This window comes from Artemia sp. Qi Xiang Cuo, chromosome 1 (assembly GCF_049724085.1).
Source record: "Artemia sp. Qi Xiang Cuo chromosome 1, ASM4972408v1, whole genome shotgun sequence".
NCBI lineage: Eukaryota > Metazoa > Arthropoda > Branchiopoda > Anostraca > Artemiidae > Artemia > Artemia sp. Qi Xiang Cuo.
In genome coordinates, this window is record NC_142794.1 from 52627512 (window position 1) to 52646133 (window position 18622).

An 18622-nucleotide genomic window follows, 5' to 3' on the forward strand; every position below is an offset into this window, starting at 1 on the left:
TATTTTTTCTTCTTTAGACCGAACAGTAACTTTAAAATATCTACGCTCTTTTTTTACTTCTGTAACAGCAAATTCTTGGTTCTTGTTTACACCTAGTCCTTCTTCACAAACAGTTTTGAAAATCACTTTAGCTTCCTCTTTATCATCTCAAGGTAAATTCCAAACCACTATATTTTTCTCATTCATTCTATACTCGCAATGAATTAACCGATTTTTAAACTGATTATTTTCTTCACGGAGAAATACTGACTCAGCTGTAACAACACTAATCTGTGATTTTACATTTATTATTTCATTCTCAGTAGCCGCCACATGGGTCTGGATCGTCAAAAATTACTGCGATTGGCCAGATAGCGCTTCCTCAAGCGATTTGACCCGGGTTTTCAGAGATTTGAACTGGTCCGTGATACCGTCAAGCTTTTTTCCATTGTCTTTCACTATAGTTAGAATTTCATAAAAGCTCCGAGCCAGCGTCGAAATTGACAAAGTTTCTCCCTCCTTAGGTGAAGATGACGAATAATCATTTTGATCCTCTTCGAATGAGACTTCTTTACGGTTTCTTTTATTTCGCCCCATGAATAAGCAGCAATTAAAAAAAATGAACAAATAGTCTTACCTCAGCCGGCAACGATTGTTTACCCACGATGTTGCTAGCGTGCAGTGCTTTTAGCCGTTTGGCACGGCAAACACCTTTTCCAACGTCGGTAATCAAAGGCTCTGTTTATAATGACTCAAATCCAATCCTCTTTTACTCCATGCAATTCTTCAGTTCAAGGCAATAATCACACACCAAAAAATTTTCTTTCATCAATTCAAAACATTAATCTCACAAGCTATTTCACTCTTCAGCCAAAACTACCGCAGGCACGGAGCGCCTAAGGTGTTACTCGTTCGGGGAATGAATCATGACTGACTCGTTCGGGGAATGAATCATGACATGACCAGCGGAAACATTTTCAGTGTCCTTTATAATCCTAAATTTTTCGGGTCGTTGTTTTCTGCTATACGCTCGTTGAGAGAGATCCTGGCCCCATAGTAACCGAAAAGCGAATTTACGTAATTTTCAAAAAAGTAAAACTAAAAATTCATTTTTCATCCTAACTCAAGAATAGTAACCTAAGAATAGGAAATTCCTATAACAGGAAAGCACCAAAATTGGTGGGCTTATACTTTAAAACCTGCTCTTTAATTTATTATTACTCTATTATTTATTATTTATTATTATTATTATACTATATTTATTATTATTCGCAAGTTTAGTGCAACAGACATAATGGTGTCGTATGAAAACCTACATTCTAAGCTGAAAGAAGAAGCTTAACTACGATGAGGTCCATTTCATCCACTAGCGCGATTATTTTGATTTGCATTTGTTTTCTTTAGTTTTAGTTCTGTAGTAAGAAAAGTTTTTGTTTTGTATGTGTTTTTCTCTTTTTGTTTTGTTACTCCCCTTTTCTTTATTTAGTGGGTTAAAAATGAATTATTATTATTATTATTTGGTCCGATGACGTAAGCGAGATCTTCCCTCTGATCACCGCTAGCGGCTCATGACGGCGTAAAAAAAGAAAATCTGTTATTTAGTAGAGAAGCACAGAGTTGGAATCATTCAGGGGGGTTTACACGCTCATTAATTCTGGAATAACCTATTTGACTGTTTTGAGCCACCATCTTGAGCCGGTGGCTGAACCGGCGGCACAAAAAGCTTGCAACTTCAGTTTGTTCCTGTTATACAAGCAAATTGATAGTTTCTTTGTTAGAAAAAGAGCTTGCATCAGAAAGCACACTAAAGTAGGCCTACTGTCGCAGCTACTTTGAAATCGGGTTTGGTACTGGCAGCTCATATACACGTAGATTATGTAAAATAATGTTGACTGATATTTGATTCTCATAATATGATTTTTTTTTTCAGGAACAAAACAAAAGGGAAGAACAACGGAAAAGGACCCAGTAAATCATGTTCGACTTCTTCAGTAACAGAAGACTCCAGAGAAAAAGAAAATCTGGCTCCTCTAAGGTCATGTGGTACAGAACCATCTGCTAATGACATCGACATTTCAATAGTCACAGATGTGAAATGCGTTGTGAACTTGTGTTATTTCCTTCACAAACTGACGGTAGTGACTATGCATAAGACGAACTGCAAGAACGGGCAGACTAAACTTAAAGTGAATACAATGAAGAATGTTGGACTCAAAAAGGAGTTAACCATTGAATGCCTTTCATGTTGCTGAAAAAACCGAATACAAAGTGAGCCAGATTCCCCTATTACCACGGTGAAGGAATGCCTAAGAAGCTTCGGTGCAAGCAAGTCGAGCACCGTAAATGAACGATATAAAAAGCTATTTGGTGACGAGAATTTGAAAGTTGTCTGCGATGTACTTGGCACTGGCATAGGATATGCTTCACTTAGCGAAATATTAGGCAGGATAGGATTGAAAATTATATCACCGGAAATGTTTATGCGTATTGAATGGCGATTAGACACCGCAAGGCTGAATGCCCTAACTGATATCTTGATTGAAAATGGGCATGAATAATTGCGATTAGCCATACGTCAAGGCATATACATGCATGACTCTTACTGGACAAAAGTGGTTTATGATGGTGGGTGGAACAAACGCAGTAAAGGCCACGACTACACTGCGAAAGGCTGCGTGGCAGTGATCATCGACGCCTATACACATAAATTGCTCTATAGGCATACAAAATAAGTATTGCTACATTTGCTACAGTTCAAAGAAGGCTAAAAAGAGTCCTAAGAACCACCTCTGTTTTACGAATTATAAAGGGCCTTCAAAAAGCATGGAAACTGAAATTCTTGTCGAAGGTTTCTGTGCGAGTGAAGACATGTATAACCTACAGTACTTGCGCTACATCGGAGATGGGGACTTTAGCGTCTATTTCAAACTGAAGCAGAGTGTTTCATATGGATATCTCATCCAGAAAGAAGAATGTGCAAATCACGTAACAAAAAATTACACTTCGTACCTTCATAACTTGGCCAAGGGGAACAGGGGTTTGCACGCAAAATTCTTAACAACTGATGTCATTCAGAAGCTTACCAAGAACTTACGTGGCAGCATAAAGAAAAACTCCGAGGACAGCGGGACTGCTGGGAAGCTTAAACAGCTATTACGGAGAGGTCCCGACCATATGTTTGAAAATCACACACATTGTGAGGCGGGATGTGCCAAAAAAACTCAATTACCAGAAGGGAATTTGGTACAGGAACGCCTGAACATTTTCCTGAAAAAAGTTATAGAAGACGTCACAGCAGGTGTCGAGAATGTATGTCGTAAGGCGGATTTACTAAAGAATGACTCTACAACCAACCTGGCATAGAATTACATGTTGGTTGCAGCAAAGTTCATAGGTGGAAAACAGATAAGTCGTTCAAAACGTTGGTCGTACCACGCACGAATTCACGGAGCGAGCCTATCCTATTCAATAGGTCCTAAGTGTCATTTTATGACATGGAAAAAAATATTTGGTTTTAGCCCTTCTAAGACGACAAAAGATTACTGCACAAAGACTGCCAAGCTCCGGGCCCGGTCGAGAGTCAGTTTGAAGAGGCATTTCACTTCTATGGGAGGAAGGTATCAGGCGAAAAAGAAAAGTAACGGAAGTTATTCTAATGATGACCAAGACTACGGGTTGAATTGCAACAAGCCTGATATGACTACCGAAGAGCTGGAGGCGGCAAAGGTTGCTTATGTAGAACGTAACTTAAATCTGAATGAAACTGAGCTTCATCAGCTTCATGAAAAGACCAAAGGACAGTCAAGGAACGATAATTGGGTTTATGAGAGAACGAATCGCATTACAAGCACTTACTTCCATAGAATCGTATCCCGAAAAAGCAGCACAAAAACCGCCCCGATCGTGAAAGTTATTCGGAATGGTGGGTGCGGTTTTCAATCTGTGGCTATGATTAGAGGTCTACAATTGGAGCCTGTTGCTTTTGCGGTATACGAGAGCAAATTAGGCATGTCGATTGTAAAAGGGGAAGAAATTGGCCTTCTGATACACTCCAATTTTCAATATCTTGCCGCTTCTCTCTATGGTTGCTTGCTTAATGGTACACCACTTGAATTAACAACAGTAAACAATATCCCCCAGGGGAAGACAATCAGAGAAGCAGCTAATGAAAAGGGTTTAGCAAATAATTTTTTCTATGTGCCTCTACATTCGGGATCGCAATTGAAGAAAAAGCACAAGTATTATGGACACATACAAGGAAAGCTCGAGATCATAAATCGAGACGAATATCATTTAGTCGTATTCCACAACAAGCACGACTGGGAAGTGGTGGTTTTTCTGTAATTGAGGGAATACTGATCTAGGATATTGCCTAAGCTTGATCAGTTTTGGAATGAATCCGTGCTACCAGAAATCCTAGATTCAAGAATTTTAAGAAGCATGTCAATTAGAGAACCGCCATCAGTTCTAGCTGCTTTAAAAAATAAGTCTAGCGGGCCTGCAGACCATCCTGGTTTAAAGAGTAAAGAGAACATGGAGCCAGTTATTGCAAAAAACATGCGCTTTCTCAAGACGAAGAGGAAGAATATGGAAGCAGAACACTCGAGCTATTCTTATATTTTGGACACTAGTTAAATGAACTGATCTGACAACGAAAGTGAATGACAAGTGACGACTTCTTTAACACAACTGGTTTTTTTTGTTATATTATCATGTAGTAGAATTGGATTGGCTCTTGAAAGCATAAATATAACCGATATATAACCTTTGCTTAGTGCAATTGTATAGGCTCTGTATTTCTGTGTAGGATCTATCTTTTAGTCTGCCTTTTGATGTTTGTCTTATTATATTTCATCATTTTTTTTTATCTAGTCAGTGGTGTTGCCGATAAATAGCTTAGAAAAGTCGTAAAAAAAACAATAATTATTATTGACTTTTGGCTGGAATGGGCAAATACGGGTACTCTTTAACTCAGGGACCAAATACGTTTTTGGCAAATAGCGGGAGGACAGGTAAACGCATAGAAATTTTTTCAGAGGTGGAAATTATTTTAATAATTTTTTTCAAAATTTTAATAAAGTCTTAAAAATTTGAAAAAATTCAGATTTAAAAGAGGCCCGAATATCCACCCCCCCCCTGCGTACGTGCCTGAAGAAGAGATATAGCTTCCTACACTTTGTATAATATTTTGCAATAAAAAAAAACAAGAAATGAAGGTCGAGGATAAAACAATATTTGGCAGTGACTGGATCCTCCCCCCATCCCCCCCAGCCCCCAAAAAGCAACAATAATTCGGAAGCAAAACTCTGAAGCAACATATAAGTCTAGCGGGCTTGCAGACCGTCCAGGTTTGAAGCGTAAAGAGAACATGGAGCCAGTTATTGCAAAAAAGATGCGCGTTTTCAAGCCAAAGAGGAAGAATATGGAAGCAGAACACTGGAGCGATTCTGATAGTTTAGACTTGAGTGAAATTGACTGGTCTGACGATGAAAGTGAATGCCAATTGGCGACTTCGTAAACGCGACTGGTTATTTCGTGTTATATTATCATGTAGTCGAATTGCATTGGTTCTTGGAAGTATAAATATAACCAATATATAATAACGTTTGCTTAGTGCCTTTGTGTAGGCTCTATATTTTTGCGTAAGCGAGGTTTGAGCCCCTGTTGCTGCAGAAATCGTTGATTCAATTCGCTCGATTTCTTTTGTATTTTATTAGAACTTCTATTCTCACTATTTGGGTATTCGTTTTATGTCAAAAACAACTGAGCTATGTCCACTTTCTCACCAGACAGTACCCCAATTGGCCACATTGGACTCGCCAAAATACCTACCCGGCGCAAAAATTGCGTCTTTAGCCCCTTGGAAAGACTCATCTGTAGCGGAGAAGGGTAGTCAAAGGGTGTTCATACAGCCAGGAAGCACGTTAGACCTATCTGGGAAATTACAGTGATGCATATAAACTACAAAATGAGGTTAGATTGACTAGACCTGTCTGTAGAGACAAAGAATCCCTATTTCTGATTTCGTTTTCTGATGTCACTCTTTTTTACCCAAAATCACTCTTTTTTTGGATTTTTTCCCTCTCTGGAGCCTCGGTTAGTTGGCAACCCTGCTTATCCGGACCTCGAATAATCTAGAATCTCGTCCACTAGTCAATTATTCTTAGTCAAAGTTGTTCTCATAAGCGGTTTACCAAATTTGCACTTTTCTATTTCTAGCTCTGCCATTTCGAAGAGAACAACTATTATTGCATCTCTAAACATCTCGGTGTATTGAGCGTCATATCCAGAAACAAACCGTATGAAATCAAAGTATCGCTTCGCGGCACACATAAAATATCGTTAGCATCCTCGGAGGAAAAAATCTGGGTACGGTCCAGGACACATGCTTCCCAATAAAATGAGGTGGGGCTATTGAAGGGATCGAACAGTGAGTGATGAGTACAGAGCGCCCTTTCGAACTTAGACGATTACAAAATAAATCATTCTATTATTATCAGTATTTCTCTTCATTTCTCTGTATTTCTTCAGATTGTCTTTTGAATAGGAGTTCAGGTAAAGCACTGACAACGCTTATTTCTGTAATTGTACTTTTTCTCGTACCTAATACACTTCTCGCAGAGCTTTCTGTTGCTACCTCGCTCTGTCCTTTTACAGCCCAATGGGTGAATTTACACGATTGACATCTGAAGCACCACGCACGCATCTGATAATACCAAAACATTAGCGAGCATAGTGACGTACGAGGCGGGTGGCTTGTGACGCGCTGGTCTAGAAGTCCACCCGCCGCGAGAAGGAGATTAACCTTAAAGTGCTCATCTTTTTCACTCCCAACAATACTTCACGACTTTTTGAATACCCCAACACCATGCAATACTTTTCAAAAGCCTTTATTATATTATTTCAGAACAAGGTCTTTTCTTAATATCCCTCCTAAACCCATTTTACAAGTTGAAGTACTCATCGTTTTCACCCCCACACTACTTTACGACTTTTTTGCAAACCCCAATACCAAGCAATACTTTTCAAAAGGCTTTATTATATTATTTCAGAACAAGGTCTTTTCGTAATATCCCTCCTAAAGCCATTTTACAAATTGAAGTACTCATCTTTTCACCCCCAAAATTACTTTATGGTTTTTTGCATACCCCAACATCAAGAAATACTTTTCAAAAGGCTTTATTATATTATTTCAGAACAAGGTCTTTTCGTAATATCCCTCATAAACCCATTTTACAAGTTGAAGCACTCATCTTTTTCACTCCCCACATTACTTTACGACTTTTTTGCATACCCCAATACCAAGCAATACTTTTCAAAAGGCTTTATTATATTATTTCAGAACAAGGTCTTTTCTTAATACCCCTCATAAACCCATTTTACAAGTTGAAGTACTCATTTTTTTCACTCCCAACATTACTTTACGACTTTTTGCATACCCCAACACCAAGAAATACTTTTCAATAGGATTTATTATTTTATTTCAGAACAAGGTCTTTTCTTAATATTCCTCATAAACCCATTTTACAAGTTGAAGTACTCATCCTTTTCACTCCCAACATTACATTCAGACTTTTTTTGCATACCACAACATCAAGCAAGGTTCCACTTCAGTTCAGATTTTCCCCCAAAAACATAAATTTAAAGTTCGCCTCCCAATTTTTTGTAGAAGATAGAAAAAGTTATACATTGATCGTGATTATTTAAGCATGAAGATAAGAAGATCCACTTTAATTCCGAGATTTTTCCCAAAGACATAAAAAAATTTAAAGCTCTGTTCTAAATTTTAGCGTAGAAGATAGGAAAAGTTATACTATGATTGTGAATATTTTCCATGAAGATAAAAAGTTCCATCTCCCCCCACTCCACCCGACTTCTGCCCTCCCCCCATTTTTTTACACTTTTTTTGTTTGCGTGCTTGAGACACAGAAGGCACCCCCCAACTTTTTGCCCCCCCCCAACATATCATTTCAGATCAAGTTCTCTTCTTAATATTCCTCCCAAACTAGTTTTATAAGTTGAAGTACTCATCTTTTTTCACTCCCAACAATACTTCACGACTTTTTGCATACCCAATACCAAGCAATACTTTTCAAAAGGCTTTATTAAATCTTTTCAGAACAAGTTCTTTTCATAATATCCCTCCTAAACCAATTTTACAAGTTGAGGTACGCATCCTTTTCACATACAACTTTACTTTACGACTTTTGAATACCCCAACACCATGCATTACTTTTTCAAAAGGCTTTATTATATTATTTACGAACAAGGTCTTTTCTTAATATCCTTCTAAGCCCATTTTACAAGTTGAAGTACTCATATTTTTCACTCCCAATATTACTTTACGACTTTTTTGCATACCCCAACACCAAGCAATAGTTTTCAAAAGGCTTTATTATATCTTTTCAAAACAAGGTCTTTTCGTAATATCCCTGCTAAACCCATTTTACAAGTTGAAGTACTCATCCTTTTCACCCACAACTTTATTTTACGACTTTTTTGCATACCCCAACATCAAGCAATACTTTTGAAAAGGCTTTATTATATTATTTCAGAACAAGGCCTTTTCTTAATATCCCTCATAAACCCATTTTACAAGTTGAAGTACTCATCTTTTTCACTCTCAACGTTACATTACGACGTTTTTTGCATACCCCAACATGAAGCAATACTTTTCAAAAGGCTTTATTATATTATTTCAGAACAAGGTCTGTTCTTAATTTTCCTCCTAAACCCATTTTACAAATTGAAGTACTCATCTTTTTCCCTCTCAACATTAGATTCAGACTTTTTTTGCATACCACAACATCAAGCAAAATTCCACTTCAGTTCAGATTTTTTTCCAAAGACATAAATTTAAAGTTCTCCTCCCAATTTTTTTTGGAAGATCAATAAATTTACACTCTTATCACCAATATTTCGCCATGAAGATAAGGAGCTCCACTTGAGTTCTGATTTTCCCAAAGACATAAAAAAAATTTAAAGCTCTGTTCTAAATGTTAGCGTAGAAGATAGGAAAAGTTATACTATGATTGTGAATATTTTAAATGAAGATAAAAAGTTCCATTTTAATTCTAATTTTCTCAATGACGTGAAGACAAGTTCAAGTTCTCTTCTGAAATTTCTCTATGAAGAAGAAATAAGTTACTGATCAATTCTATAGTTTTTCAGAAACAATAAAGATTCCACTTCAGTTCAGATTTTTCCCCAAAGACTTAAATTTAAAGTTCTCCTCCAAATTTTTTGTAGAAGATAGAAAAATATACCATAGTCGTGAATATCCTCCATGAAGTTAAGAAGCTCCATTTTAATTCTAATTTTCTCAACGAAGTGAAGAAAAGTTCAAGTTCTCTTCTGAATTTTCTCAACGAAAAACAAATTAGTTACAGATCAATTCTATTTTTTTCCAAAGAATGTTCTAAATTATAGCGTAGAAGACAGGAAAAGTTATACTATGATTGTAAATATTTTCCATGAAGTTAAAAGTTCCATTTTAATTCTAGTTTTCTCAATGAAGTGAAGAAAAGTTCAAGTTCTCTTCTGAATTTTCTCTATGAAAAGAAATAAGTTACAGATCAATTCTTTTTTTTCCAGAGATAATAAAAAGGTTCCACTTCAGTTCAGATTTTTTCCCAAAGACATAAATTTAAAGTTCTCCTCCAAATTTTTTGTGGCAGATGGGAAGAGTTACAGGTTGATCGTGAATATTTTGCCACGAAGATAAGGAGCTCCAGCTTAATTCTGAGATTTTTCACTAAGACATAAAAAAATTTAAAGCTCTATTCTAAATTTTTCCGTAGAAGATAGAAATAGTTATACTGTAGTTGTGAATATTTTGTATGAGGATAAAAAGTTCCAATTTAATTCTAAATTTTCTCAACGAAGTGAAGAAAAGTTCAAGTTCTCTTCTGAATTTTCTCAAAAAAAAGAAATTAGTTACAGATCAATTCTATTTTTCCCAAAGAATATAAAAATTTTCCACTTCAGTTCAGATTTTTCTCAAAGAGATGAAAAATTTAAAGTTATGTTCCAAATTTTTCATAGAAGATAGAAAAAAGTTATACATTGATTGTGAAAAATTAGCTCAGTTCTGAATTTTACCAAAGAACTTACAGATCAATTCTATTTTTTTCAAGAAATAAAAATGTTCCACTTCAGTTCTGATTTTTCCCAAAATACATAAAAATTTAAAGCTATGTTCTAAAGTTTTCCGTAGAAGATAGGAAAAGTTATACTATGGTTGTGAATATTTTCCATGAAGATAAAAAGTTCCACTCTAATTATAAATTTTCTCAACGAAGTGAAGAAAAGTTCAAGTTCTCTTCTGAATTTTCTCAATGAAAAAGAAATTAGTTACAGATCAACTCTAATTTTTTTCAAGAATTGAAAAGGTTCCACTTGAGTAATGATTTTTCCCAAAGACATAAAAAGTTTAAAGCTCTGTTCTAAATTTTTCCGTAAAAGACAGGAAAAGTTATACCATGATTGTGAATATTTTCCATGAAGATACAAGGTCCCACTTTAATTCTAAATTTTCTCAACGAAGTGAAGAAAAGTTCAAGTTCTATTCTGAATTTTCTCAATGGAAAAGAAATTACAGATCAATTCTAATTTTTATTTTCAATAAATAAAAAGGTTCCACTTCAGCTCTGATTTTTCCCAAAAGACATAAGAAAAATTTAAAGTTCTGTTCTAAATTTTTCCGTAGAAGATAGGAAAAGTTATACATTGATCGTGAATATTTTCCATGAAGATAAAAAGTTCCTTTAATTCAAAATTTTCTCAACGAAGTGAAGAAAAGTTCAAGTTCCCTGCTGAATTTCCTCTATGAAAAGAAATAAGTTACAGATCAATTCCATTTTTTCCAGAGAAAATAAAAAGGTTCCACTTCAGTTCATATTTTTCACAAAGAGATGAAAAATTTAAAGTTCTGTTCCAAATTTTTTGTAGAAGATATTCCATTGTGAATATTTTCCATGAAGATAAAAAGTTCCACTTTAATTCTAAATTTTTCATCTCTTTGAGAAAACTCAGAACTGAAGCGGAACCTTTTTATATTCCTTGGAAAAAAAATAGAATTGATCTGTAACTAATTTCTTTTTCATTGACAAAATTCAGAAGAGAACTTGAAGTTTTCTTCACATCGTTGAGAAAATTTAGAATTAAAGTGGGACTTTTTATCTTCATGGAAAATATTCAAAATCATAGTATAACTTTTCCTATATTCTTTGGTAAAATTTAGAACTGAGCTTTAAATTTTTTCATGTCTTTGGAAAAAATCTCAGAGTTAAAGTGGAACCTTTTTATTTCTTGAAAATAAAAATTAGAATTGATATGTAACTTATTTCTTTTTCATTGAGAAAATTCAGAAGAGAACTTGAAATTTTCTTCACATCGTTGAGAAAATTTAGAATTAAAGTGGATCTTTTTATCTTCATTGGAAAATAATCACAATCATAGTATAACTTTTCCTGTTTTCTACAGAAAAAGTTAGAACAGAGCTTTAAATTTTTTATGTCTTTGGGAAAAATCATAACTCAAGTGGAACCTTTTTATTTCGTGAAAAAAAATTAGAATTGATCTGTAACTAATTTCTTTTTCATTGAGAAAATTCAGAAGAGAACTTGAACTTTTCTTCACTTCGTCGAGAAAATTTAGTATTAAAGTGAAACTTTTTTATCTTCATGGAAAATATTCACAATCATAGTATAGCTTTTTCTATCTTTTACGGAAAAATTCAGAACATAGCTTTAAAATTTTTATGTCTTTTGGGAAAAATCAGAACTGAAGTGGAACCTTTTTATTTCTTGAAAAACTTAGAAATGATCTGTAAGTTGTTTGTGAAAAGTCAGAATTGAGCTAATTTTTCACAATCAATGTATAACTTTTTTCTATCTTCTATGAAAAATTTGGAACAAAACTTTAAATTTTTCATCTCTTTGAGAAAAATTTGAACTGAAGTGGAAAATTTTTATATTCTTTGCGAAAAATAGAATTGATCTGTAACTAATTTCTTTTTTTTGAGAAAATTCAGAAGAGAACTTGAACTTTTCTTCACTTCGTTGAGAAAATTTAGAATTAAAGTGGAACTTTTTATCTTCATGGAAAATATACTATGGTATAACTTTTTCTATCTTCTAAGGAAAAATTTAGAATAGAGCTTTGAATTTTTTAATGACTTTGTGAAAAATCTCGGAATTAAAGTGGAGCTTCTTATCTTCATGGCGAAATATTCACGATCAAAGTGTAAGTTTTTCGATCTTCTACAAAAAATTTGGAGAACTTTAAATTTATGTCTTTGAGGAAAAATCTGAACTGAAGTGGAACCTTTTTATTTTCTTTGGAAAAAATTGAATTGATCTGTAACTTGTTTCTTTTCAAAGAGAAAATTTAGAAGAGAACTTGAACTTTTATTCATTTCATTGAGAAAGTTAGAATTAAATTGGAACTTTTAATCTTCATGAAAAATATTCACAATCATAGTATAACTTTTTCTATCTTTTACGCTAAAATTTAGAACATTCTTTGGAAATAAATGGAATTGATCGGTAACTAATTTCTTTTTTATTGAGAAAATTCAGAAGAGAACTTGAACTTTTCTTCACTTCGTTGAGAAAATTAGAATTAAAGTGGAGCTTCTTATCTTCATGGCGAAATATTCACGATCAAAGTGTAACTTTTTCGATCTTCTACAAAAAATTTGGAGGAGAACTTTAAATTTATGTCTTTGGGGGAAAATCTGAACTGAAGTGAAACCTTTTTATTTTTTTTGGAAAAAAATAGAATTGATCTGTAACTTATTTCTTTTCATAGAAAAAATTTAAAAGAGAACTTGAACTTTTTTTCACTTCATTAAGAAAGTTAGAATTAAAATGGAACTTTTAATCTTCATGGAAAATATTCACAATCATAGTATAACTTTTCCTATTTTCTACGCTAAAATTTGAAACATTCTTTGGAAAAAAATAGAATTGATCTGTAACTAATTTCTTTTTTATTGAGAAAATTCAGAAGAGAACTTGAACTTTTCTTCACTTCGTTGAGAAAATTTGTATTAAAGTGGAGCTTTTTATTTTCATGGAAAATATTCACAAATATGGTATAACTTTTTCTATCTTCTACGGAAAAATTTAGAATTGAACTTTGAATTTTTAAATTTCATTGGGAAAAATCTCAGAATTAAAGTGGAGCTCCTTATCTTCATGGTGAAATATTCACGATCAATCTATAACTTTTTCTATCTTCTACAAAAAAATTGGAGTAGAACTTTTAGTTTATGTCTTTGGGGAAAAATCTGAACTAAAGTGGAATCTTTTTATTGTCTCTGGAAAAAATATAGAATTGATCTGTAACTTATTTCTTTTCATAGAAAAAATTCAGAAGAGAACTTGAGCTTTTCTTCACTTCATTGAGAAAATTAGAATTAAAATGTAACTTTTTATCTTCATTTAAAATATTCACAATCATAGTATAACTTTTCCTATCTTCTACGCTAAAATTTAGAACAGAGCTTTAAATTTTTTTATGTCTTTGGGAAAAATCAGAACTCAAGTGGAGCTCCTTATCTTCATGGTGAAATATTCACGATCAAAGTATAACTTTTTTTCTCTTCTACAGACAAATTTCAAGGAGAAATTTAAATTTATGTCTTTGGGGAAAAATCGGAACTGAAGTGGAACCTTGCTTCATGTTGTGGTATGCAAAAAATGACTGAATGTAATGTTGGGAGCGAAAAAGATGAGTACTTCAACTTGTAAAATGGGTTTAGGAGGGATATTAAGAAAAGACCTTGTTCTGAAATAATATAATAAATCCTTTTGAAAAGTATTTCTTGATGTTGGGGTATGCAAAAAGTCGTAAAGTAATGTTTGGAGTGAAAAAAGATTAGTACTTCAACATGTAAAATGGGTTTATGAGGGGTATTAAGAAAAGACCTTGTTCTGAAATAATATAATAAAGCCTTTTGAGAAAGTATTGCATGGTGTTGGGGTATTCAAAAAGTCGTAAAGTTAAGTTATGGGTGAAAACGATATGTACTTCAACTTGTAAAATTGATTTAGGAGGGACATTAAGAAAAGAACTTCTTCTGAAAAGATATAATAAAGCCTTTTGAAAAGTAATGCCTGGTTTCGGAGTTTGCAAAACGTCGTAGAGTTTTGTTGGGAGTGAAAAGAATGAGTACTTCAACTTATAAAATAAGTTTAGGAGGAATATTAAGTAGAGAACTTGATGTGAAATGATATATAGGGGGGGGGGCAAAAAGTTTGGGGGGGGGGGGCGTTCTGTGTCTCAAGCGCGCAAACAAAAAAAATGTAAAAAATGGGGGGAGGTTGAGGGCAAAAGATGGGTGGAGTGGGGGGGATGGAACTTATCTTCATGGAAAATATTCACAATCATAGTATAACTTTTCCTATCTTCTACGCTAAAATTGAGAACAGAGCTTAATATTTTGTTGTCTTTGGGAAAAATCTCAGAATTAAAGTGGAGCTCCTTATCTTCATGGTGAAATATTCACGATCAAACTATAACTCTTTCTATCTTCTACAAAAAATTTGGAGTAAAACTTTAAATTTATGTCTTTGGGGGAAAATCTGAACTGAAGTGGAACCTTGCTTGATTTTTTGGTATGCAAAACAGTCATAAAGTAATGTTGGGAGTAAAAAAGATGACTACTTCAACTTGTAAAATGGGTTTATGAGGAATATTAAGAAAAGACCTTGTTCTGAAATAATATAATAAAGCCTTTTGAAAAGTAATGCTTGATGTTGGGGTATGCAAAAAGTCGTAAAGTAATGTTGGGGGTGAAAAGATGAGAACTTCAGTTTGCAAAATGGGGTTACGAGGGACATTAAGAAAAGACCTTGTTCTGAAATAATATAATAAAGCCTTTTGAAAAGTATTGCTTGGTGTTGGGGTATGCAAAAAAGTCGTAAAGTAATGTTGGGGGTGAAAAGGATGAGTACTTCAACTTGTAAAATGGGTTTAGGAGGGATATTAAGAAAAGACCTTGTTCTGAAATAATATAATAAAGGCTTTTGAAAAGTATTGCATGGTGTTGGGGTATTCAAAAAGTCGTGAAGTATTGTTGGGAGTGAAAAAAGATGAGTACTTCAACTTATAAAATAAGTTTAGGAGGGATATTAAGAAAAGAACTTGTTCTGAAAAGATAAGTAAAACCTTTTGAAAAGTATTCCTTGGTGTTGAGGTATGCAAAAAGTCGTAAAGTATTGTTGGGAGTGAGAAACATGAGTACTTCAACTTATAAAATAAGTTTAGGAGGAATATTAAGAAGAGAACTTGATCTGAAATGATATATTGGGGGGGGGGGCAAAAAGTTGGGGGGAGGGGGGCAAAAGTTTGGGGGAGGGGCCCTTCTGTGTCTCAAGCGCGCAAAAAAAGTATTAACAAATGTGGGGGGGGCGCCAAAAAGTGGGGGGGGGCATTCTGTGTCTCAAGTGCGCAAAAAAAGTATTATAAAAAATGGGGGGGGGAAGTTGGAGGGGGGCTCTTCTGTGTCTCAAGCGCAAAAAAAGTATTTAAAAAATGGGGGGAGGGCAAAAATTTGGGGGAGGGGGGGCAGGCCCGCTTGTATGGTGAACAATAAAAATCCTTACATCCATAAACATAAAACATCCATACAAAAAAACATCATTAAATAAAATATGGAATGAAAGCCCGCTTGTATGGTGAACAATAAAAACCCTTGCATCCATATACATAAAACATCCATACAAAAAACATCAAATAAAACATGGAATGATAGCCTGATTGTATGGTGAACAATAAAAATCCTTATATCCATAAACATAAAACATCCATACAAAAAAATTAAATAAAACACGGAATGATAGCCCGCTTGTATGGTGAACAATAAAAATCCTTACATCCATAAACATAAAAAATTAATAAAAAAACAACATCAAATAAAATATGCAATTATAGCCCGCTTGCATGGTGAACAATAAAAATCCTTACATCCATAAACATAAAACATCCACAAAAAAAAACATCAAATAATACATAGAGTGATAGCCCGCTTGTATGGTGAACAACAAAAATCCTTACATCCATAAACATAAAAAATCCTTAGAAAAAATTTGATCGGACGGTTTTGACAAAAATGGGGAGCGTGGGAGGGGGCCTAGATGCCCTCAAATCTTTTTGGTCACTCAAAAACAGCACTAGAAGTATTAATTTCCTTTCCAAAGACCCCTCTTCTGATATTCTAGGACCACCAGGTCGATACGATCACCCTGAGAATAACAAATAAACACCCATCCAAACACGTACGCAGGGGGGGGGGGGCCCCGGGCCCCCCCCCCCCGAAATGTCACGATTTTTCCCCCCATAATTTTCTGATACTTCTCACAGAATAAGGGACAGTGGCTAATTACTGATCTAGACATAATGTGTTAACCGTTTTCGATGATTTTTCGGCCTATAATTATCCGATTGGGTCACCAGCATAGTACTAATCCATTTCCTGTCCAACTTCTTTGAGCTAACTGTTAGTTTTTAAAGATCATCTGTTCGTGGGTGGTCCTTCCCTAGGGGATGAAGCGGTCATCCTTGCAATTAAACCCAGGCCTTTGCTCCTGCAGTTGACAATCTAAAACCAAGTGTTGCTAAAGACAGGACAAGTGAGAAATGTAAAAAAACAACAGAGTTTTCTCCAGCTTTGGGGTAAAAAAAGACGAATTAGTGAGGTTGACTCGGAAAAAAGTGGCAATGGTGATCAGCTGAACATTGCCGTTACAACTGAGCCTTCGACTTCAGCCCAAGAGTCAATACCAAACGCTGAGGTAGTAGTTGACAAACTCGATGAAATAGACATTGACGTTGAGCTTGACACTGGAACCTTTTTTGAAAGAAGAGTTTCGGTTTCCGATGAAACAAAGCATAATTTATTGAATAAGCATTTTAAGCCAAACTAGGACTATCCTTTTCCGGTTCATGTCACAGGCTCAAAAACAAGGAAGTTTCAAGTTTGCTGGATGGATAATTACGCTTGGCTAGTATTTTCTTCAGTGAAAAAAGGGTGTTTCTGCAAATATTGTGCTTTGTTTGCTTCTGATCAAGTCGGAAGGGGGTCTCCCCAAAAATTAGGGCAGCTTGGCATGGAGTCTCACGTGAATTGGAAAAACGCCCTGGAGTTTTTTCTAAACATCAGTTTAACTCTTCCCATAAAGACACTGTTGTTTGGGGGGAAACTTTCCTGGCAACAGTGAGCAGGCAAAAGTCCTCTATAGTGGAAGTCTTGAATACTCAGAAAAGAGATGAAATAGAAATAGACAGAAAAAGGCTTCGTCTCATCCCAAAAACAATACTGTTGTGTGGACGGCAAGGACTTGCAATGCGTGGGGACGAGGATTCGAGGAAATTGACCTTTGTAGAACCTGTAAAAAACGATGGAAATTTTTGGACCTGGCTACGCTATTGGATGAAAGACGATCCAATAATGAAAGAGGTGTTTTAGAAAAGTGTGGGTAATACCCAGTACTGCAGCCCCAGAATTCAGAATGAACTAGTTGATATTTGTGTACAGCTCATTACTGCAAAGATTGTTGATAAAGTGAAATCGGCTCGTTTTTTCACCATCCTGGCGGACGAAACAACCGACATATCAAGGCAGGAATAGATGGCTCTAGGGCTTCAATTTTTGGACAGCGAAACTTTTCAGATCAGGGAGGGGTTTGTCAAGTTTGCTATTGTTGAAGACTTGCGAGGTGAAAGCCTTGGTCAATTTATCATAAGTCGAATGGAGAAACTTGGTCGCGATATGAAACTGTGCAGGTGACAAGGGTGTGATGGGGCTGCAAACATGAGTGGACATTTGTCAGGAGCCCAGGCTTTTATCTCGAACAAATATCCACTTACCAAGTATGTTCACTGTGTCTTCCACTCCTTGAACATGGTATTGACGGACTCGAGCAATATTCCTGATATCAAGCACAGTATGATGGTTATTCGTGAAACAGTTAATTTCTTTCACTTCAGTGCCAAGTGAAGCGCTGTCTTAAAAACCTACACCGAAGTCAATCTGAAAGGAGTGTGTGAAACTCGATGGGTCGAAGGACACGATGCGATATAGATATCAGAGCAGTTAGTTGGTCCTATTTTTAAGGCCCTAGAAGACATAGAAACAAATGGGGACTCCATGGCGTCGTCAAAAGCCAGAAGTCTGCTCAATTACGTCCTGAGTTTGGACTATATAGTGACCCTTATTGTGATAGATTTTTTCCTGGGGTACACACTAAATTTGTCTAAGCTGCTGCAGTCAGAAAACATCGATATGGCTTTGTGCATTCAGTGTGTCAAAAGTGTGACTGAAATGTTTCAAGATGCACGAAATAAGGTAGAGGAGAAGTTCGGTCAGCTGTTTTCGGAAGTCACGTGCATATGCCAAGAAGTGGAAATCACTATTGCCATGCCACGAAAGAGAAATGTCGTCAACAGCCCACATGATAGCCCGGCAGAAAAGCAAATAGAATTTCAATATCGAGATTCCCTTTTCATCCCATTCGTGGACCAACTCATACAGTCACTCGAATCTCGATTCACAAAGCACAAAGTTATTCTGAAATGCCTCAGCGGAATCCTGCCATCTTTTGTCGTAAAAGAGCCTATTGGCGATCTTAAAGAA

At 35.3% G+C, this 18622-nt stretch overlaps 1 pseudogene; it reads left to right on the plus strand.

Annotated features, from left to right (window-relative positions):
* The first annotated feature begins 5347 nt into the window (after nt 1-5347).
* On the plus strand, nt 5348-18305 carry LOC148956457 (52 kDa repressor of the inhibitor of the protein kinase-like; annotated as a pseudogene).
* The last annotated feature ends 317 nt before the right edge of the window (nt 18306-18622 follow it).